The sequence below is a fragment of the Bos indicus x Bos taurus genome, chromosome 3 (genome assembly GCF_003369695.1).
Source record: "Bos indicus x Bos taurus breed Angus x Brahman F1 hybrid chromosome 3, Bos_hybrid_MaternalHap_v2.0, whole genome shotgun sequence".
Taxonomy (NCBI): Eukaryota; Metazoa; Chordata; class Mammalia; order Artiodactyla; family Bovidae; genus Bos; species Bos indicus x Bos taurus.
In genome coordinates this window covers 55,583,838-55,607,652 of record NC_040078.1, presented here as the reverse complement: position 1 = coordinate 55,607,652, position 23,815 = coordinate 55,583,838, and the positions used below count along the sequence as shown (strand labels likewise).

Here is a 23,815-nt window from a genome sequence, read left to right as displayed (position 1 = left end):
AAGCCCCTGGGTCCTTGGAGAATGCGTAAAAGAGATGTCACTTTGAATTGCAACAAAGATCACTAGTGAGGGAAGGCCCTTCAAATAGACCCCTGACTGGCTATCACACACAGTTGTATTATCATGGAAGCTGGTCTTTGGCTAAGAATACTCCACTGCATGACCCTCACACTGGCACTTGCACTCTAGAGTCTCTTTTTCTTGCAACATGAGAAAGTAGAAAATTTTCTTTCTGGGATGCTGAATGCGTTCATGTTTAATTCTTCATATAACTAATCAAACATCTGCAAGTTAATAGCACCTTGAGGTCTTTTAAATTTATTTTTGTGCATTTTTTCCCTCTCTTGGACCACATATTCCCTTTTCTTCATCCATCTGCCTTTATTTCTCCTACTATATCTACCTATTTCTTGCAAAGAAATGGGACTCAAACATTTTCACTTGCAGCACTCCTTCCCCAGAGTCAGTGCCAACAAACTGCAACCATTCACCAGCCCTGGTGTGCTCAAACACTTGCGTACATCCCCACTAGAAACACTAAGAGACAGCAAGCAAGCATCTAGTGTGGATACAGAGCTAACATCCACCACTTGGCAAGCTGTGTTTGGGGAGGCTTACTTAGCTCTCATTCTGGGATTATTATAAAAATAAATCTTTTAGCATTTGTTTGGGATTAAAAGTGAGGGAATCTAGACTCACATTTTAAAATGCACATTCTGATGAATAATAAATACACTTAGTAAATATACATTAAGGGAGAATTATATTTTCTGCAGCTTGTTGTGTTTTACTGAAAGCATTCTCCACATAACAATGAATTAACAGAACCCAAATATCAGATGAAGTTGGAGTGGTGAGTATAATTTGTATCATCTAGTAGAAATTAAAGAGGTGGAAACAAGAGCAGATCAAAATGAAAGGGCTTGTTGTGAGAGGACAGAAGAGCGGCCTGCAGGGCGATACAGCCCAACACATAGGAGGCTGCCCAGGGTGTGTTGGAGAGCCCTGGGCTCAGAGCAAACAACTGTGAGTTCGAATCTTGGGTTCATCACCAGTCCCCAGCCTCTCAGGTTCCTCAGCGGCCAAAGGGAATTAAAATGCCTGTGAGGACCTCAGAATTACTTGTAAACTGTTTAATGACAGATAGGAAGGGCAGAAGTCCTTTAATTTCAGGATCAAGGAGACATCTGAGAAAATGATTCCATCAGGTCAACCACAAGCATATCGATGAAATCAACGTTCTGCCCCCTTCACTCCTCCCCTTTTTCATGATCATTTCCATAGCCCTTGCCTTCCAAGCCCCAAGCTGTGATCACGAGCACAAAATATTCACCTTCTCTCTGCTTAGTCTTCCCTTCATGCATACTCCGTCATCTGCTGGACAACACCCTCCCCAACTCACCACATCAAAGTTTAATTGTCCTGTACCCCCTTTATTGTGAACCCCATTTGCTGTCAACACCACACAGGAAGAACACACAAGTTCAGGAATCAAAGACTCTAAATTCAAACCTAGCTCTTATGCTTGTGAACTGAGACTTTGGCAAATAATTTAACCCCATGTGCCTTAGCCTCCTCCTCATCATACCTGAAGCTCATAACAGTATCAGTTTCATAGCACTCTTGTGAAGGTAAATAATAAGGATAAAATCTCTGGCACAGAGCCTAGCTCATAAATAAACACTTAATAAATGTAAGTAGTATTATTTGATCTAAAATGTTAATAGACATCAGCTTAAGGTCATTCCTCCAAAGCAACTCCCAATTTTACCAGCAGCCTTAACGTAAAGGACAGCATAGTTGTGTGATTTTTAAACACCATGACAAAGTGCTAGGGGAGATACTTAGGGGCGAGAGCAAAGGGTCCCTTAGGATAGGCTATTCCAACTTTAGTACCGGATAGTCCACCATCCAGACCAGCCCACTGGCTGTGATTGTGTCCATACATCCCCTGCCTCCTTTGCAGAACAACAGAATATGCAGAGACCTGGACCAGAAGACACAAGGGAATATCTGTCAGGACACAGTTTCCTCTGGGACCTTGTTAAATGATCTGCTTTTTATCCAGAACTGGGTAAACAGAAGTACTTCCTCAGAAACAAGTAAACATTGTACTATGCAGTGATTTCACAACCACTCTTTAATAGTCCATTACCAGCTTTTCCAGACAAGCAATCAGTGAACCTGCATTTTTGTGAAAGGACAGTCGTTGCTTTGTTTATGGCTTGGGGGTGTGGGGGAAGACAGGAGGGACAAGAGAGGTGACACTAAAACTACTTGCCCTCTTTGAAGCTTTCCAGGTGAGCTGTGCCCAGACTCAAGGACAGTGTGTTAAGACTGACTCCTATGTCGCCCCGGAGAAGCCCTGGGAATTTTAATTGAAATTACTTTTCTGCACTGGCATGCTGCCTTATTTACAATTTGTATTATGAAGGACAATGCTAAATAATAAGGGTGACTTTTTTTAAATACAGACTTCAAAACTGTATATTGGCTGCCCTCCCCTCTCCACCTAAGAAATAAACACAAGATTTTTTTTTTCCCACTAAAGGACAGTAAACTTCTTTGGTTATCGATATTCAAAAACCAAACTAAAACAGCACAAAAACCAAACTAAAACAGCACAAAAACCAAACTAAAAAAGCTTTAATGGGAGAATGTCCCCAAAGCAGATAGCTACTCATGGAAATGGAAACAAGTAGAAGAACAAACAAAAAATCTTCCGGGGTTTATTCTATATTTCAAAGCTGCATTAAAGTCACAGTTCTTCTCATTGCAAGATGGTTCCTAAAACTTCATGAAACTGCCACAAAACAGGAAGTTCAGACTATTACTTTTTCAGTATTATCTTCCTTTCTCAATTCAGCTTTAGTTTATCCACTAACTTAACAGAATAATACTTTCTGAATAGGAAAACCTGGTAACTTCCCATGAATACCTTTCCTGCCAAGTCCCCTGCCCCTGGCTCTCATTTCTAGAGTGTTCTCAGCTGGTGGCTATGCTGCCTTCCTGTGACTTAAGAACAGCTTTTTCCAGAAGGAAATACAATGCTAAACAAGATTTATCTTTTCAAAAGCGCATCTGGCTTAGAGAAAATGATGCTTACCTAGTTGTAAGATAGAATGGTAATATGCGGAGGTGGGTAAATCAAAGTCTGCTCTTGAGAGGAGACAATCTCAAAAAACCTTCCAACTTCTCAATGTAGGAACATGGAAATCCTTTCTCAGGGCCCAGATATGTGCCAGAGATAATATGCCAAGAGATACATTATTTCCCTGGGATAGGCTACTATGATTATCTATCCTATTATGAGTCAAGCCCTTGAAAATCCAAAGGTAAGTAGCAGTTAAACAGCTATAAACAGTGGCTTATGAGAATTCTGAGGAAATATGATGAGGTGACAATGCTGTGAAACTCACTGCAGAAATAAATTCCTCAGTATGGAAAAAAAAAATGTGTCCTATATGGCAGATTCTAAGTTTTCTCTCCTTTTTCTTTCATGATCTTCTCTCTTCTATCCACCTCTTCCATTCTTTTTCCTTCTTTCTTCCATTCTATTTCATTTTTCCAGTTTATTTTTCTCTCTCTCTACTCCCTCTGCCTCTGTATCCCCATCTTTCTTGCTTGGATTTTCCTTTTTTTTTTTCATTTCCACATGTCATTACTCACCCCAGTGACGTGTCACAATATTGCATGCAAGTTCATTGTAAGCACATTTTGGTTCCCTGTTGTTACGTTTCTAATCCATCAAAGTTAACATTTTTATATCACTCTTTCTCTGCCCAAAAGGAAACCAAGTTAAGATACTTTTGATTTTTATATGATATGTCTCTATACTTGAAAATCATTCACCCAAAATGGGGAGAAGAAGGAGGTGAGGAACGGAAGATACAATCCTTATCCTCAAAAAAAAAAAGCCAAAGCTGTAAGGAACTCTTCAAACTAGATCCCTTTTATCCCATTTGTCTTGTTTCCCAGCTTTTTTTTTTTTTAACATTTACTCATTATAAATTTATTGAGTACTTAACGCTTGCCAGGAAGTTTAGGCATACAAACAATAGGTTGGTAGAAGGATTATAAGGAAAGGAGAAAGGTTTTTCTACTTTTTTCTCCCAAATGTATCCCTTTTCTTTGTGAGGAAACCAGAGCAGAAAGAAATAAAAGGTCAGAAACAAACCCGTACACACACACCCACACGCACCCACCTGGCTCTAGTGCAGGAACATCTGCTTGCCTCCTTTCCCCAGCCCCACCCTCCCTGTAGACCTCACCCTGAGACCTGACCTTTCTTCCAGGCACACTGAAGAAAAAAATGTGAGAGAAAGCATTAACCAGAGGCCAAATTCTTTCCTTCACCAATCTAAAGAACTCTGAGCAAAAAGTTCAGATGTGCAGTTTGTTGGTGGTACTCTGACAGGTATATATGGCCACCTGCCCTGCAAGGTGGATATTATCGTTCTTGAACGTTGAGTTTCAGGGAGGTGATTGAAACACTTGGTTCAGCAAGTATGTGGCAGCTTCTAACTCAGTTATCTGACTATGAGACCCACTCTAGTTCACTGCCACCTTCTCTACCTTAACAAACTCCAGCTCTGACTTGAACACTCAGTCAAGTTTCCTTCCTACTAAACTGATCCTTCCTTCTCTTGCCTCAGGCCCCTGACACCATCTCTGTTACACAGCACATTGTTGACAATTCTTTACTCCTTGGTTATTTTGCCCACTCACTTTTGCACTGCTACAGGGCAGAGTAACCATCCTGTTCACCTTTGAGGCTCCCAGACTCTCCATGCAGCACCTTATACTCAGGGTTTCAATAAATGTCAGTCGCATCAAATTAAGTGGAACACCAAAATACGGTAAAGCACATTGGGTTTACAAAACCTATGTTATCCTCAATAAATGAATAAATGGTAAAGCAGTATGATAACCATGGAAAGAAAAGAGGCTCTAAGTCTGAAATAGCACTTCTGCTGCTTCAGATGGACAGGCAGCTCAGGAAACACAATTTTCCATGGGGAACCCATGAGAGACTGAAGGACAAGAACCAGAGAACCTGATGGGTGGATTCGGGGTTATAAAGCTGATAAATAAGACAGAAAGTGTGTTTGGGCAAGCCTAACAAGATAAGGGTTAACTTACTGAGGAGAGAGGTAGAAAAGACATATTCTCTCATCAGTGATTCTAAAATAACCTCTAGTAGTTGGGGCTCTGAAACCATGGGTTAAATCAGTGTCACCTGCCTTCACTAATTAAGGTTGTTTTAAGACTTACTTGTCCTACAATCTGGCACGTGGCCTGAACAACAGGATGCAAACTCCAGTTACTTTCCGGGACCTAGCAGTCAGCGCCATCAGATTTGAGCTGAGCAGAGAGAGTCAGCAGAGTCGCATTGAGACCTCCCTGCCCCCAACCCTTCAACTGGGCATGCGCGTGTGTCCACGGGGTGACCTTTTGACGTAAACTCCACCCTCAGAAGACGCCCATAGTCTAGTCACACCTGCAGGATGACAGTTACCACAACTTTTTCCAAACACTTTTCCCCACCCTCCAGATGCTCCCCACACCCTGGACCGCTCAGCTTCCTTATTCACTGTTGCAAAAATACCTCAGCCCCTTTCTTGAGGAGGCAGATTTGAGAATGGTTCTCTCTTTGCCTTGCTTGACTGCCTTGTGAATATCCCCCTCGGCTGCAAATTTCAGCATGTCAGTGTTTTTGGCTTGCTTGGCTTGGGCAAAAAAAACCTAGTTGGGTTACAGTTCTAATGTTATACCCAATTAACTGGTTATGTAGAGGACACATAATCTTATACTCACCCTTAGACAGAATTTTTCCTAGCCAGTATTTTTGTTCAGCTTTATTGAGATACAATTGATGAATAATATTGTAAGATACCTAAAGCATACATCATGGTGACTTGATATACATTTACACTGTGAAAGGATCTGTCACGTCACACTTATATTTGGGGGAATTGAGAACATTTAATTCTGTCTCTTAGCAAATTTCAATTATATAATACAGTGTTAACTGCTGTAGTCATCATGTTTTACTTTATATCCTCAGACGTTATTCATCTTATAGCTGAAAGTTTGAACCCTTTTACCAACCTCTCCCTATTTCCCCCACCCTCTCAGCCCCTAGCAACTATTTTTCTACTCTGTTTCCGTGAGTTTGACATTTTTTAGATCCTATGTGTAAGTGACTATGCAGTGTTTGTCTTTGGCTTATTTCACTTAGCATAATGCCTTCAAGGTACATCCATGTTATTGCAAAAGCAAGATTCCTTTATTTTTTAAAGCTAAAATATGCATATATATATATATATACACACACACATACACACACACACACATAAAGTCACATCTTTATCCATTCATCTGTTGCTGGACACAGGTTGTTTCCATATCTTGGCTGTGGTGAATGATCTTAGCTGAAGTTTTAATTCAGCTTAAACTAACAGATATAGAGGTAAGTTACCACCCTCCCACCTTTAACTGAAGTTTGAGCAGATCTTTAAACAAACCTCTCTTTGAATTGTATCAACCATAGATAACAAATACAACCTTCACTATGAAGTGACATCACTTGTCTTATGGTTTTTGAATGGATTCCTACTACTTTAAAACATTTCTCAAATTTTTTTCAACATGTGATAAACTTTTATCATTGAAATTATGAAATTCTGCCTAGATTTTTTTATTTCAATTTGGAAGAAAATGTCACTTATTTGTATATAAAGTGCTTTTGTGTATGCTATGTTTTTGTGTGTGCTACACTTTTGTGTATGCTTAGTTTTCTGGCACTGAAGATTGAAAGTGTCAGACTTAATTTTGGGGGGGCTCCAAAATCACTGCAGATGGTGATTGCAGCCATGAAATTAAAAGACACTTACTCCTTGGAAGGAAAGTTACAACCAACCTAGATAGCATATTCAAAAGCAGAGACGTTACTTTGCCGACAAAGGTCTGTCTAGTCAAGGCTATGGTTTTTCCAGTAGTCATGTATAGATGTGAGTGTTGGACTGTGAAGAAAACTGAGTGCCGAAGAACTGATGCTTTTGAACTGTGGTGTTGGAGAAGACTTTTGAGAGTCCCTTGGACTGCAAGGAGATCCAACCAGTCCATTCTAAGGAGATCAGTCCTGGGTGTTCATTGGAAGGACTGATGCTAAAGCTGAAACTCCAGTCCTTCGGCCACGTCATGCGAAGAGTTGACTCACTGGAAAAGATTCTGATGCTGGGAGGGATTGGGGGCAGGAGGAGAAGGGGACGACAGAGGATGAGATGGCTGGATGGCATCACTGACTCGATGGACGTGAGTTTGAGTGAACTCCAGGTGGGAGGCCTGGAGTGCTGCAATTCATGGGGTCGCAAAGAGTCGGACACGACTGAGCGACTGAACTGGAATGAACTGAACTGAACTGAACTGAAGATTGAAAATTCAATTTTTTAGGTCTGCAAAATAAAATGTGATTTAGTAAGGTAAATTATTTAGAATGGTGGGGAAATGTTGTATTTTGCTTAACTCTAAGTTAAATGAACTATTCATATTCACCATAAGAAAGAGACTGATTCTCAAAATGTGGGCAGTATTCTCACAAGACTTAATAAAAGTTTATAAATCTGTCTTGATTTCACTGGGGTCTTGAGTTCTTAGAAAGTCATTACAAACATTACAGTCATTACAAATTCTAATTATACAGTATGATCAGGGTAGAAGTTATAAGATTCTAGCCATTATCCATGAACAGAAGGTACGTGGATTATTTTAATGGCATTGTTGGAAGAGACCTAGCTGGGCCCTAGACAAGCTGTGAATAGTTCATTTCAGGTACCTCTTTTCCGCCCTCATCCACATCTCCATTCTATTTTTCTGCTTTCCTCCTCCCATTTCCTGTCTCTATTCCATCCCCCAAATTCCTCTAACTTGCTTTTGTTGTGGTGGTGGTTTAGTTGCTAAGTCATGTCTGACTCTTTTGCAACCTCATGGACTGCAGCCCACCAGCCTCCTTTGTCCATGGGATTTCCCAGGCAAGAATATGGGAGTGGGTTGCCATTTCCTTCTCCAGGGGATCTTCCCAACCCAGGATCAAATCAGAGTCTCCTGCTTGGCAGACAGATTCTTTACCACTGAGCCACCTGGGAAACACCTAACTTGTTTTATGTTACAGCTGATCACTGCTAACATAGATATTAGTTAGGGATGAGGATAAGATTGCTATGATCCAGGAATATGTATTTGTCCTCTCAAGGAAGCTGCGTAAATAGGTGTCTCCAACACCCCCTCCTCTCCCACCCATGACTGAGACAAATGGAGACATGACCTATGCTTCATGGTGGTTTAGTCGCAAAGATGTGTCAGACTCTCGCTACCCCATTTACTGTAGCTCGCTATGCTCCTCTGTCCATGGGATTCCCCAGGCAAGAATACTGAGTTGGTTGTCATTTCTTTCTCCAGGTTATCTTCCCAACCGAGAGATCAAACCAGAGTCTCTTGCGTCTCCTGCATTTGGCAAGCGGATTCTTTACCGACTGAGCCACCAGGGAAGACTTATGCTTAATTTAATACAAAAAGCACTTACTGATCTGACCCCTGGCTTTGTAGTTCAATCTACGGCGCTCCTGAGCACAAACCTACAGCCAGCTTTCATTTCATGTCATGCTGTCTTGGCATCCCACTTGCTTTTTCTTCTACCTGGTAAAACCTAACTTGCACCCATCCCTCCCCACCCTACCCCACCCCAGACCACAATCACCTTCACCTTAATGACTGCCTTTGGAGGAGGGCTCAAATAAATACGGCAGGGAGAAGCTCTCCCAGGCCTCCCAGTCCACTTTAGATGCCCCTCCTCCACACATCCCTGGCACTCTAGGTGCTTTAGGACACTTACTATTTCATACAATAATTATTGGTTCCTTTCTCTGTTTTTCCCCTAGCTAGACTGTAACCTCCTTACAGCCTTATCAGTCTTCATATTTTCAACGTCTAGCAAATTGCTCAGGACTCACAGCTCATTAAGGCTGAACAAATGAAAGATTGCAAGGAAATGAAGGAGGTTTGGGATACAGTGTTTCAAGGAGGGTGGAATTTTTTAATGCTGGAAATACTCATTTAAAATGTTGTCAACCTCCACTGTAGAATATAGGACTTAATATGCACAGAGCCAATAGCACTATAAAGTTTCCTGGGTTTTTTTGTTTAAAAAATTCCTGATACTAGCTTATTAACTTTTCATTTGTTCCTTTCTCACTAAAGAAGAGCACAAAGCAATCCCATTATTTAGGCTTCCCAACTGTCTAAGTTCCAGATAAATAGGCTCACCGAGTTTGTGTGTGCTTTTATGCACTTTAATCAATATATTTCCCAGTCTGAACAAGACAATAAATTAATTCCTGTCTTTTTTAAACTAGTTTCCACTTACTCAAAGATGTCACTACCCAACTTGGAAGTAGCCTTGAAGAATGAAAAAAACAGATTCCTTGAAGAAGTTAGTACCCTTGCAAGTTTCAGTCCTGACTCTGCCTCTGTAGACTTGGGAAAATTACATAACATTTACGGACCTGATTCCTCACCTATAAAACATAGGAGTTGGATCAGTTGATTTTTAAGCTGCCTGTCAGTTTTAAAATTCTATTATTGTATAAATCTTTAATTCTAACATACAGCAGGTAGACCCTGAAAAGTGCTAGAAATGACAATGCTGTACTGTCACACAAAGAAGATAATCTCCATCACAGGCAATTCATTTTAAAATTCACGACCAAGTCAAGTTGGCACGTACTACATCTGAGAGGGTAAGAGTAATAAATGCATCTATGGAAAGAGCAGGAAGCAAGGGGAAGCAGACCCATGCACTCTATGAGACAGTACACAGCCTAAATGTATTTTCTCACACTGATGTATTTTAAATTTGTGACTATGAATATACCACAGTGAACAGCTTGAAGTTCTTTGGAACAAACATCGTCTCGTCTAAGGTCACTCCTGAAGGAACAGCAATAATAACATTTGGCATATGTAGATAGAGTTCTCTGCAAAGTGGAGCATGGAGAATTATACTCTGCATGTTCCAGAAAAGATGATCCATGATTCAGGTGAAAAAAAATGTCAGGTACATTTTTGACAGTGGCAGCAAACCCAAGCACCATAACCATACAATCAATATGGACGCCCTCATTAAAATCCCCAAGTAGCTTCGAGTTTGATTTTCAGCAAGTCTGGACAGGAATAATGGATTTCGTGGCCTGGAGGAACATTAGAAGTTTTAATAAAAGGAACTTAGAATTACCAGTGCTGGCCCTGGTTCCATGGAAGCCCTGGCTCCCTCTATACAACAACACAGGATGAACCTAATTCCTTGCCTCAGATTCTTGTTATTCAATTTAAAATGCCATTTTATAGACAGCCTGATAATTTCTTCTCAAAAACACATTCATAAAAATTGCTTTAAAATTCTGATCAATGTTTTCAGTTCACATAGATATTAAACTGAATTTCCTAAAGCCTGAAAAGCTAATTATGCATTCAATTAGAGTTTCTTAATAAAGATTAAAACTCTGAAGTCTATTACAAGCACATATTTAATTCAACTGCCATTTTATCCATGCCATGGAAGTGTAAGTGGTAACAATGAATATAAATTATAATACATGCCATAGAAAGAATGCTATTTGTCCAAGTACGTTCCTATAAAGAATTAAATTTTGCTATCAGTTCCACGATCTAGTTAAAATTGGTATTCTTTATTTGGTCTTTCAATGTAGTCCAATTTCCTACTTTGAAAAACAAATTCTAGGGAATAAAGAAAAGAGATTAATTTATCATTAAGACTCTGCTTAATTGAAGTCAATTCCGAACAAACTTGAATTCAATTTCTGCTCATTAAATTGAATGTGCTCTGCGTTCCTCTCTGCATTGCTTTGAGCAAGCAGCTGAGAACAAGGGACTAACATCAAAATTATTAAATTGAGGAGATTTTATTTGGTCTTCACATGCCAGAGCCGCTTTGATGAGGAGCTGTTTTGGCACTGAAAGGAAAGAAGAGCAGCTGGAGGAAAAATCAAATGAAACTAAGCCTTGGAAAATTGAAGAAAACGCAAGCTTAATAATATTTAATAATTAAATTTCCACAAACAATAGCGGCAAATGAAGTAATCTGCAAAGTCTGTGAACTCATTTGCATAATTGATGCCGGTCCCCTGTAAATGAATAATGAAGATAATAAAAGATGTTGCTAAAAATGGGCACAATAACAGCAAATTTCATCAAGCCGCGCGCTCTGATTAATCTGCTCTTGCAAATCAGCAGCGAGAGGGGAGCGCGTGATTAACCGCACCGAGGCCGGCAGCAGGCGGCGGCGCTGCCCTTTCTCCGCGTGTCTCTGGGCGCGTCCTGCCCGCTCCCCGCGCCGCCCGCGCGCCTCTCGCCGCAGCTGCCGCTGGGGCCGCCCCGGGAGCGGCTCAACGGGGCGCACCGCCGCCGCCTGCCCGCCGCCCGGGCTTCACGCCTCGGCCGCTGCGCCGCAGCCTTTTGTCGCGGCTGCGTGCGGGGTGATGGCCGCCTTGCCCCGCGGTCCCCTCGCACCTCCGCTCCGGGAGCTTCCCGCCTGCGCCTTGGTAGGGGGGAGGCCCCGGAGGCGCTGAAGTCCTCGCTACCCCCGTTCACTCTCCCGATGCAGAATAAACTGGGAAACAATTAGCTAGCCGGGTGGGAAGGTGGTGGGCTACTCCAAGGCCGGCGGGCTGTGTACCCCCGCCCTCGAATGGGGCTGGGGGTCCCGGCAGTTGGGAATTGCTAATTAGGAGAGAAGATGAGAGCTGCCCGTTGGGCCCGTGAGGGCAGCCACTTTCGAAGAAACCAGGAATGGCGCTGTGAGATGCGCGGGCCCTGTTCCACCCAGCTCCCCATCACGCACAAAAAAGAACGGGCCTTGAAGGAGATGAGTTTATTATCCCCTTTTAAACGACTGTTCAGAAAAGATCAGGAGAGGGAAAAAAAAAAAAAAATGCTTCCACCCCGCCAATTTCCTTCCCTTGAAGAAAAGAGAAAGAAAAAGCAACCCACAAAGGTAAGCTGAGCATTTTCAGATTTTGTGGGTTTTGCTTTGTTTTTTGAAGAATCAAAATAACAGTTTCCAGTTTGCGACTTAAATTTTCGTGTGCTTTTTTTCTCAGGGCCAACACAAGGGGCTAATAAAATCTCTGAGAGCTGTAGTACTCAAATACATGTTGTGTGGGAGTTTGTGAAAGCAACTTTGCTGAGTACAAACCCTAGACGATGAAACTGAAAACACTTCGAAAATCACAGGATCCTCTCCCAATCACGGCGCCGCACTTTTCCAGCTTTCTAGGATAAAGTTGTCTCAGGAAAATAAAAACTGTTGATAAACCATCGTTCCAGACTGTTACTTATTTTGCAACTCTCCGTTTGCAATCGATCATAGCTCGGGCCTAACAGAACTGACTCGGGCTTTTCATTTGTTTATAGAGAGTGCAGTGTTTTATACCTCAAATGTACCATGTCAGCTGTGTAATAATGCGTTATTTTTGTTCGCATCCTGGATCCACCTCTGCAATGGCTTTTGTTTAAAATAAAAGCCGTGATTATTTTCCATTATTACAGAATGGAAACTTCGATCCTAGACATCTAACATATCTTAAAAATCCAGTTGGGAAAAGTAGAGAGGAGCTCATGTTTACTTCATTTGTAACATGCAGTTGACTATTTAACTGGACCAGTTTTAATCCAATCTAATAAACCACTAGCTTGCTTCTGCTTCAGAAAAAGCGAGTAAGCGACCCTGAGGCCCAAATCCCATCTTTCACAGTGTCAGGTAAACCTGTGATTACCTTGTTTTTGCTAAATGAATAGCTCATACAGTGGCAGTTAATTTTTCTGGTGCAAGAATCACATTGTAATTTTCCCTAATTCCTCTAAGTACAAAGAAATCCTAATATCATGGAATTGTGAGCCAGAGGCAACCTCCTTACTTTATTTGGTAAGAAATGGAGACAGCATTAAGTACTGCCCACTCTCCTCTGGTCTCACCCTCCACACTCCAGGTTTCCCTACTCCCAGGCCAGTGGTCTCTCTCCACCCCTAACCTCTTGTACAGATCAAGGGAAAGAAACTGGGAAAGGACTCCAAAGCAACGTTTCAGGAACCACAGGGAAATCAAGGGAATGCAGTGACAGAATTCATGGGATGTGGGAAGGGTTCAAACAATAAATCCAGATGATAAAATGAGTTCTCAAAGAATTAGGAGCCACATGGTAATAGGGAAGCTATGTGAAGGGCAGAGATTGTGTAAAAAATGATCTGGAAAAAATAAGGACTGTGGCGAGAAAGTAAGTGGTTTATATGATGTATAAAACATGGGACCAAAGTTAGAACAAGAGAAGAAAGGAAAAGTCCATGGGATGTTTGTAGACAGGCAGATGGAGAATTGGTGTCCAAAAGATTCCTTATGTGATGCTTTTGAGGAAGAAAGGCTGACATACCGGCTCATGAGAATAAACTAGTAAGGAGGCCAGAGACACCGAAATGGCCAGACAGTGACACAGTCAAGGTGAAGAGTTTCATCCAGGAACATGATAGGAATGCCAGGGCTTGACCCACATCAAGGGTACTTTGTCTGCTCAGACATGGAGAGTGTCCTAAAACCCACCAATCCTTAGATGAAGAAGCACACTGTCCAGGGTCACCCAGCAGCTCCATGCCTGGCATAGAAAATTCAGGCTTTCTCATCCCTGTGGGTGCACCCTCTAGTGATGCCACTTCTCTTTCCTATGATTAGGATTTGTTCAGTTAGGTGGGGTTCTGAAAAGATGCCCTCAGAATTCTTTGCTTTTTCCTGTTTCACATTACCCTGATGTATAAATTAAAAATGTATTCTACAGGGTTCTTCAATTTATTAGCTTAAGTATAAGAAATGAATGTCTCTTGTTGTCACTTGAAAACATCCACATTTTAGAAATGTCTGGGCCACTCGAAAGTAATAAAAAACAAAATTTATTTCAGTTCATCAATATGGAAAGTACACTGACCAGTCATACTTTATCTAATTACTCCTGGTTCACACTGAAGAGATGGAAAAGAAGGTAAGATTTTACAGCCAAAATTCTTTGGTTTTTTTCCTGTCCTAAAAAAAAATAATAAGACTAACCAGTTTGAGCAAGAGTCTAATGCTCTAAGCAGGTAAACTGTGCAGCTGTGTGTCTGAAACCCTGGGTTCTGCGATACTTTATGGCACTTAATCTCCTTCGAGAGCCATTCCTCCTTAAGGGGCCAGGAATCTGAGTTCTGTATGGGCAGAAAATGTACCCACACAGTACTGTTTGCCTGGTTACCCTGGTTAACTGATGACGACCACATACAATATAAACCAGTGTCTAATTCAAAGGTTATTATCAGAGATGCCAGCTCCCCTTACACAGAGCAATAGACAGAAATTGCTGCTAATCTGACAAATGAAAATATTCATACCCTGTGATGTTTACTGTCTGTTCATAGACAAACCTGCACACAATCGTGAGTTATCATTTCCTCACAAATAATTCATCTCTAATGAATAATGATGTCTTTGTTTCCCCCATTCAATTAAAATTTCCTTACAAAAACAGAACATTTTATTAAAATAGATATTACATAAAGTTAGTATGTGGACTAAAAAAAGTATTTAAGTAGGAGATCCATAAGGCATGTAAAGCATTGTTTATGATTATATAGATATTTTAAACAATTAGGGATCTTCCCTCCCTGGTTATTAAGTTTTTTTAAGGATAGCTTTGCCATCTACATTCCTCCAAAGGTAAAAAGTACAAGTTATTTATCTGTCCTGGTTTGACCAAGATTTTCTAGGATTTACAATCCGCTAAAAACAAGTGTCAAAACCCCTACATCTGCCCTATTTCTACTCATTCTGCCCTTCTCTCTGGAAGCCATAATGAAAAGGAATTAGAAGAAAAAAGCATGCGATTCAAAATTCCTTATTGACACTCTTTTCCTTCCTCACTATATTTGATTCAATCAGTATGTGCTGAGCACCCACCACATGACAGATGCTGAGGAAGCAGGTGAATATCTATGATCCCAGCCAACCAACCTGCCACCAGGGGGATACTACATGTACATAGATAATGTACTTACAGGGCTTCCCAGGTGGCGCTAGTGATAAGGAATCTGCCCGCTAATGCAGAAGATGCAAGAGACGTGGGTTCGATCCCTGGGTCAGGAAGATCCCCTGGAGGAGGGCATGACAACCCACTCCAGTATTCTTGCCTGGAGAATCCAATGGATAGAGGAGCATGGCGGGCTACACTCCATAGGATCATGGAGTCGGACATGACAGCACAACAATAGTGTAATAAGTACTCTAAGCCCTTAGCTCAGTTGCAGAACTGTGGGATGTTTTCTTAAGAAAAAGTTTAAAAAAAAAAAATGGGGGAAATTGTTTGATAGCTTAATTCATGATCTGCTTGTTAACTTCATGATGGTTTCTTTCCAACCACAGACATCACCTTGTAATATTCCCCATCTCCAATATGTATCAGAAAAGTCACTTATTCATAATTCCAATGGGCTATTGGCAATCACAGTTTAATTCTACATGATCCCATGAACACATTTTTTCAGAGGGCTTAAGTTTGAAAAAAGAATCCCAGGCATACTTTGTTCAGCACTGAACTGTATGACATTGATTTGTTAGAGTGCTGTATACATAAGACCTGTTGTAAATATGTGTATGTGTATACCTGAATATATACATGTCTCACTCTGGATATTAAATTACACGTTTTATGGTGACTTGAGACACCATTAAGAAATTGGTCTAAGAAACCAAATGTAAGAATTATTAGACAATTAAGAACTAGTAGAAGTTCTTGGACTTTATATATGGCATTATAAACATTATTGTAGCCTGAGAGGATTAGCCAGCAAATGTATGACCAACAGCCAGAAGAAACTTTGACTACAGTGTGTCATGACTTCAGGGGATATGAAAAGAATGTAAGAGTGACTGCCAAAGCAGAGTACTGGGAATCTGTATTCTCAGAAACCATAACAAAACTATTGTATCAGACTCTATTGCTTTCACCTGTTTGGAACAGGAACCCTACTCAGCTAGCTTAATTAAATAGTTCTTTGCTTTTCACTTACTGGGAGACCAGGCAGGACTAGTTCAGCAGCCCTACAATTCCACAAGAAACTCAGTTTCCTCTCCTTCCTGTCTATCATCCTTAACATGCTTTTTATTTTTTGTTGTTGTTGTTGTGGTCACAAGATGGCCCCTTTACCATCTTATGGTAAATAAAACAGAGATGTTTTGCCCCCAAGATGTCTATTCCAAGAAAAAAAAGGGGGTGGGGGGAGAGTAAAAGATATGTACCAGCTGAGTTTGGCCTTTTTTTATAGAAAAAAGTTTGCCAAAAGCCTCACCCAGTAGAGATTTCTGTTTACATATCACTGGATAGAAGTAGGTCTAGGTCACATGGCTTTAGCTGGAAAAGAGTCTGGTGGGGGGCGGGGGTGGTGATAAATTTTAACTGAACACATAGCTGTCCCAAGAAAATCCAAATTATCTTGGTAAGTTAAAAAGGAAAACTTGATACTGAAAAGAGAACCAGTGCGGCTTCATTAGGGTTTGCAATTCTGGAAGGTGTTGGTTGCCCCCACGCTAATTCATACAACCACTCTGTGTTGGTATACCATGTAGCACTGTTGTAAAATAAAGATATCAAATAATGTTCATACCTCCCTATGAGATATGGCATCCCCATACGTCTCCTGGGTAAAGAATTAGCATATTTGTAAAGTTATCAAGTGGCCTGACCATTTTTAAAGGCTGTCAAGACCCCCAATATTACTATAAAGATACTATACTCCATGCTGAATCTTAATCCCACACTATGCTATATTTGTAAAGGGTTTTTCATCCTTGCTGCTGGAAGTTTATTTGTGAGCTTATCATAAATGCATGAGTAACATAAAGTAATGTTTTAATACACAAGACAAGTATGAAGGTATCTGAATGGGCTCAGGAATTGGGACCTGAATCAGTGATATAAAAGGAAGACATATGAACAATATGTTTTTATCATGGGACATCTTTGTCATGAAAAGCACCAACATGCACATATCATAGTTATCAAAATAAAACAGAAAGATGTCTTACTCCAATCAACTCAATTTTATTTATCCTGTTACCTATTTTTTTATAAACTCTTTATCCACTCAGTAGTACCTCAACCTGAGTAGCAGTTCAGAGTTGGGGGACAGTGACAAACCTCAAATCAGTCAACCTAATTATGTTATTAGCTATGTTGTTGGCTATAGTTTGAGGTTTGCTGAGAGAGGAGATTGAAGCTACTTGTAAAATAAAGCTTGTGTTTGTGGATTTCAATTATCCATGCTATTCCTAGTCCCTATTTCTATGGATAAACAAGAGTTGATGAATCTAAAACTATTATTTTGAAGCAAGATTTGGTTGCTATCTTTCAGAAATCATAGTTTGTGTAAAAATCATTTATCCCACCCTACTTTTATGCCAGGCATTGTACAGTGGGGTCTTTTGGGAAAACGGCAATGTTATAGCAGCCCTCTTACTACATGCACATTTTCTTAGAAAAAGCAAGTAATAAGTATATAAGTGTATAACCTTCAACATTATGGAAGGAAAAGTACATATATTTTTTTCCTCAATAATTAGATGCAGATTCTTAGGAGTCTGGTTGAAGGCGTCGGCCGAGATGTATCATCTCATCTAGTTATCCCAAAAGGGAAGTTTGAGTGTTCAGTTTACACAAATGTGCTGACTTAGGTTTTACAAATGAACTTTTTTAAACGTCTCATGCAATGCTCCACACCAGACCCTGCTCTTTGTCTTCCTTTGATTGCAGTGCAAAGAGACACAGCACTGCCAATTACAATGTGACCTTCTGCAAGTTACTCATTTAACCTTTCTGAGCTTCCCTTCCTTCATCTTTAAAATGGGGGACAACAAATTCCACTCTGCAGAGTTGTGATGGGGAAGAAAAAAAGTGATTTTGGTTGCAAAAATCACTGTAAAATGTAATGGGCCAAACTAATATAAGGTATATTATCATTTCATTAATCCAAACATACTATTGGGGAATCTTTATCTAATGTTGAAGCCACTGAGCATTTGAAAGATTTAAAGCTTTAAATAATTTTGTTGAAGTACCAAAGACCAGCCAATGTCAACCAGCTCATTAGAAAATCTCTGGTTTTGAAATGAATGCCAAGGTAGTATACAGTGCACTTCTGCTTCAGAAATCCTGTTTAGCATAATCCTACTTTGGAAATAGTCACAAAACATTTTGCAGGTTTGCTGAAATAAACTTTCTTCGGCCTTCAGAAATAATAGATACATGAGTAGGTATGCTGCTGCTAAGTCACTTCAGTCGTGTCCGACTCTGTGCGACCCCATAGACGGCAGCCCACCGGGCTCCCCCGTCCCTGGGATTCTCCAGGCAAGAACATTGGAGTGGGTTGCCATTTCCTTCTCCAATGCATGAAAGTGAAAAGTGAAAGTGAAGTCGCTCAGTCGTGTCTAACTCTAGCGACCCCATGGACTGCAGCCTACCAGGCTCCTCCGTCCATGGGATTCTCCAGGCAAGAATACTGGAGTGGGGTGCCATTGCCTTCTCCGATGAGTAGGTATAGTCATCATTTATTTATTTAGTGGGCATGTGTGCTCAGTGCTTCAGTTGTGTCTGACTCGGCAACCGTCTGTTCTGCGTCCACCAGGTTACTCTGTTCATGGGATTTTTTAGGCAAGAATATTAGAGTGGGTTGCCATTTCCTCCTCCAGGGGATCTTTCTGACCTGGGGATTGAACCCTCATTTTCTGCATTGCAGGTGGATTCTTTACCCTCTGAGCCACCTGGGAAGCCCTTATTTAGTATTGAATGTTACTAATAGCCTTTAAATGTTTCAGAAGAAACCTTCACATTTTATGTACATTTTTCCTTTTTAAGGAATGCATTAACTAAAATGAAGACATTGCTCGATGGGGTGGGTTAGACTTCACAGATTCCTACCACCCAAAATATGATTATTGTTTTCTCCTTTATTACCTAAGTTTCAGCTTGCCCAACTCAAGGAACACCAAACAATAAAAATACTGTGTAATCCTTGTCTGATATTTTGCATTAAATCATCCATGTTCTTTTAACACTTAGGTTGTTGCTATCACTATAAATCTCTTGGGTCACTCAGTTTTTATCTCAAGTATATATAAATTTCACAAACATTTGATGGAAAGGTTTTTTTTTTTTAATTGTTACTTTCTTAATTAATGCTCAGTTCCTCTAGCATTTTGTAATGATAGTTTCATGCTAAATAAGCATCAGGCATTGCGTTAAACTATTTTCCAATGCATGCTTCCAAACATTTGTGGATAAAGTCTAAAATGGATTTTGAGTAGAGGGTCTTAGGAAAAAGTATCAGTAGTATCCCTCCTCAGCTAATTTAGCCAAGTACATTCCACAACTCTTCCAATCAGTATATTAAGCAGATGTGGTCTTTGTCCACCTAGTAAGTTGAGTTAGACCTTTCAACACTCTGCAGTCTTTTTATCACTCAGCTGCCAAGTTCCCTAGGGTAATCATAGACAGCTTGTCAATTTAATTGCAAAGAAACAGGCTTTCTTGTGACCATTCCAATTTTAGCTGCTACTTTAAATTGTACATGATAGTTCTTCCATGCTGTCTGCCCTTTAAACAGTGTGGATCTCTGCAAGCCTCTTAATGGTGATGGAAAGAAGAGGCAAGGCTGAAAATCTGGCTAGCTGATAGAGCCTATAACATGCATTTTATTAAGTTGCTGCTTTCGAAAAAGAAGCTTTTCCTTCAGTCCTGTACGTTGCCATTACAATGCCAACGCTAAATTATTTATTTTTTCTTTTCAATGTTCCACTTTCATGCATATTTTCTTCCTTTCTGGGTGATAGAGGATTCATAGGCCATCTGGCTTCTGAAACATCTGGACACTGAATTTCTGCAGAGGAGAATCAGAGGGAAGAGACGATCACTGGTATTTGGTGTCTCCAGAGAGATTTAAATCAACGATGATATTTTGGTTGTCTCCCTGTTGGAAAGTTAACACAAAAAGTGAAAGGAAATAACACCACATCACAGGAACCCAGAGTTCCACGAAAACTAGGAATATATAAGAAGGTAGGACTTTTAGATATGAATTTAGGTCAGTAACTATTTAGTTACCCTGTATCGAATATCTCTATGTTAGACACCATTTCTACAATATCCCCCATTTTTTCAATTGCCATGAATTTTTGGATTTAATTTATTTAGATATAATTTTTAACAGTTATAAATTTAGATGGTATATTATTGAGCACAACATATTTTGCCTCAGATTGTGTATAATTCAAATCTATAAATTTTTATTAATCAAGGGCATGCTGTGGTTCATGGGGTCGCAAAGAGTCGGACATGACTGAGCGACTGAACTGAACTGAACTGACATGTATGTTGATATGTTCAGCTAGATAGAAATATTTACCCAAATAGACTGGGGCACTATTTGGGTAAAACAAGAAGAGTTACTTTTCTAAAATATATAGAAGAAAATTAGAACAAAGAGAGAACAGTGATTCCCAAGACAGCTCAAGTTGCAAGCTTCTGGACCCCAAAATCCAGAAGTAAGATGATAGCACAGGAGGGAGAGAGGGTCTCATCAGAACTTTAGAAAGTTCAACTGCCCTCCAACAAGCTCAGCCTTGAGCACAAGCACGTGTGTGTGTGTGTGTGTGTGTGTGTGTGTGTAAGGATCGGCATAGAGACAGAGGTTGCTCTGGAAATGCACAGGGGTCACCTCTTCTAGACTATCAGTCTTGGTGTTATACCACATATAATGTGACTATGCAGTTCGGTACAGTCAATCATGCTGCTGCTGCTGCTAAGTCGCGTCATTCATGTCCAAATCTGTGCGACCCCATAGACTACAGCCCACCAGGCTCCCCCGTCCCTGGGATTTTCCAGGCAAGAACACTGGAGTGGGTTGCCATTTCCTTCTCCAATGCATGAAAGGGAAAAGTGAAAGTGAAGTCGCTCAGTCATGTCCAACTCTTAGCGGCCCCATGGACTGCAGTCTAGCAGGCTCCTCCATCCATGGGATTTTCCAGGCAAGAGTACTGGAGTGGGGTGCCATCACCTCCCCCAAGTCAATCATGAGCACAGTGTTAATCACTGTCACTTTTCCCCATTAACGTAGCCTGGTCCACAGCCTTCCTTCAAGTTGAGATTCAGAACCAGAACAAGGGCTAGTTTCCCAGATTGTCCAACAACTCACAACAACAAGCCCTTAGATGACTCTTAAAGTATCTCTATGTTCAAAGGTACTAGACTTAGCTGCCAGGCAAGTGTGAGGAGATGTTTAGATCCTGTGATTTATTTCCCATGCTCTTGCAAAATTATATTTTTTTCCTTTCACTATATTTTCTCTGGTAAATATTTGGGCTCTTAATTAATAGATGTTCTTTTCCCCAAATAATTGAAGTTGCTACAGAGTACTCTTTGAGAGATATGCATTTGAAGCAACTAATCTCATGCACCTTTCTGCTATTTTCCTGAGTATGTGACACTCTGCCATATATAAAAACAGAACTGTCAGTTTAAGTTGATTTCTAGGAAGCCAACAGTAAAACTGTAGTAACTATTCAAAAGAAAAAGAATCCAACTGTAAAATTTAAGTAACTATTTTTTAATTAGGCTATGTACATTTAAATACAATAACTCTCAAATAAGGGACTACAGATATATTCTCTGGTTTCTGCCAGCTCATTGTGTCCTTAATTTCCTCTAACTGCATCCTCGCTGAGCCCCACAATGAAGCACAATATTAGATGTTCAATTGTAAGATATCAACCTTGTATGAAGAGAATGAATAAAAAATGAAGTTCTTAGCTGTGATCTATTTCAGATTAGCAATTTTCATTTATAAAACTGTTTATTTTACTTTGTCAGCTTGAAGGTCAATCTAACTTCAAATTGCATTTTGCAGAATTTCAACAAAGATATGAGCCCCATCTCTGCTTCCTTTAAAACTAAAGGTAAAAAACTAAGTCTTAACTGGGATATTACACAGAACTTTATGAAATGGACCAGATCATATTGATATAAGACTTGCAAAGACAGTTCACTTTGAAGTCAAAGCATCAGAGCTTGGACAGTGTGGTAGATGGCATCGGGGTTAGCAGGTATTAACTGTAGACAGTAACCCAGGACAAGCTGTAGGAGCAAATTCAATGAAATAATTGTCATACCCTAAGGAAAGAATAAACAACAATCACAATAGCTACCATTATGATTAGGCTTCCCAGGTGGTGCTCCTGGTAAAGAACCTGCCTGCCAGTTTAGGAGACATAAGAGACATGGGTTTGATCCCTGTGTCGGGAAGATCCCCTGAAGGAGGAGGGCACAGCAACCCACTCCAATATTCTTGTCTGGAGAATCCTACGCACAGAGGAGCCTGGTGGGCTACAGTTCATAGGGTCGCTAAGAGTCAGACATGGCTGAAGCGACTTAGCATGCAGCATGCACTTTAAATACTTTACATGTATGAGGGACTATTCTATGCATTTTCGATAGATTATCTCCCCACATTTCTACAATAAAATTTGAGGTAGATACTGTTTGTTATCACATCTTACCAATGAAGAATCTGAGGGACAAGGTGGTTAAGAATCTTAGCCAAGATCACACAACAAGTACACGAGAGAGCACAGATTCAAAACCAGGCAGAAAAACTCCAAAATCCATATTCTAAATGACAAGGCTGTGTGTATATACCTGTAAAGGATATAATGAAGGCCACCACTAAATATGCTCTGACACTGACCTACATTTTTAAAAATCTCCAGCCCCTCTTACATATTCCCATAGTACTTAAGTCCCCCTTCATTATCTCACACCTACCCCACTTGACTCTAAGCTTCACATGGACAGGGACCACCATGCCTGTTTCATTCACTTCTATAGTGTCAGTGTCTAACCCATTACCAGACCTGCTGTGGCCTTTTGATGAATATTTACTGACTAAATATTTAATAAATAGATTTAGTGAGTATTTATTAAAATATGATTTCTTGTGAGACACTGCCCACTCGTCAGGGTGTTTTTAAATAAGACCACGGAGTCTAGCAAAGAGAACATGGGATTCAAATACAAATAACAGGTTCTCGGCCAAACACTGCAACATCCCACTTCTGTGGTCTTGGACAAACCACTAAACTCTAGAGTCTCAATTTTATCATCTGACCAGCAAACGCAATAAAGATACATTTCTTAAGAAGTCTTTGGTGCCATACAAATTATCATTATTGAAACTATGGGTTCTTGTAGCTGATGATGAAATATCTATCAAGATAGATATAAATAAGAAAGCCAACTCATTGTGTGTTTGTGAGAGTGTGTGTGTGTGTGTGTGTGTATTCTGGGGACAGGAACACAAAATAGGAAACCACAAATGCTAAATGCCCATTTCACTGACAAGACCCAATGTCCTCAAACTTGGCCTGAATAAGCCCTGGGGGCTTTTCTTGTTAACGGCTTCCCTGGTGGCATAGTGGTAAAGAATCCACTTGCAATGCAGGAGACACGAGAGACGAGGATTCGATCCCTGGGTTGGGAAGATCCCCTGGAGGGGAAATGGCAACCCACTCCAGTATTCTTGCCTGGAAAACCCCATGGACAGAGGATCCTGGTGGACTACAGTCCACAGGGTTGCAAAAGTCTTACACAACTGAAGCAAAGCAGCTTAGCATGCACAC

General features: G+C 40.5%; 2 long non-coding RNA genes across 3 annotated transcripts in view; one reads left to right on the top strand and one right to left on the bottom strand.

Moving 5' to 3' along the window:
- Positions 1 to 23,815, bottom strand: part of LOC113889657 — a 449,340-nt gene that overhangs the window by 306,597 nt on the left and 118,928 nt on the right. The gene's annotated exons all lie outside the window — the stretch shown is intronic.
- Positions 11,467 to 12,395, top strand: LOC113889656. The gene is made up of 2 exons (XR_003510311.1): positions 11,467 to 12,070; positions 12,177 to 12,395. It is a non-coding gene; the product is annotated as an uncharacterized LOC113889656 (long non-coding RNA).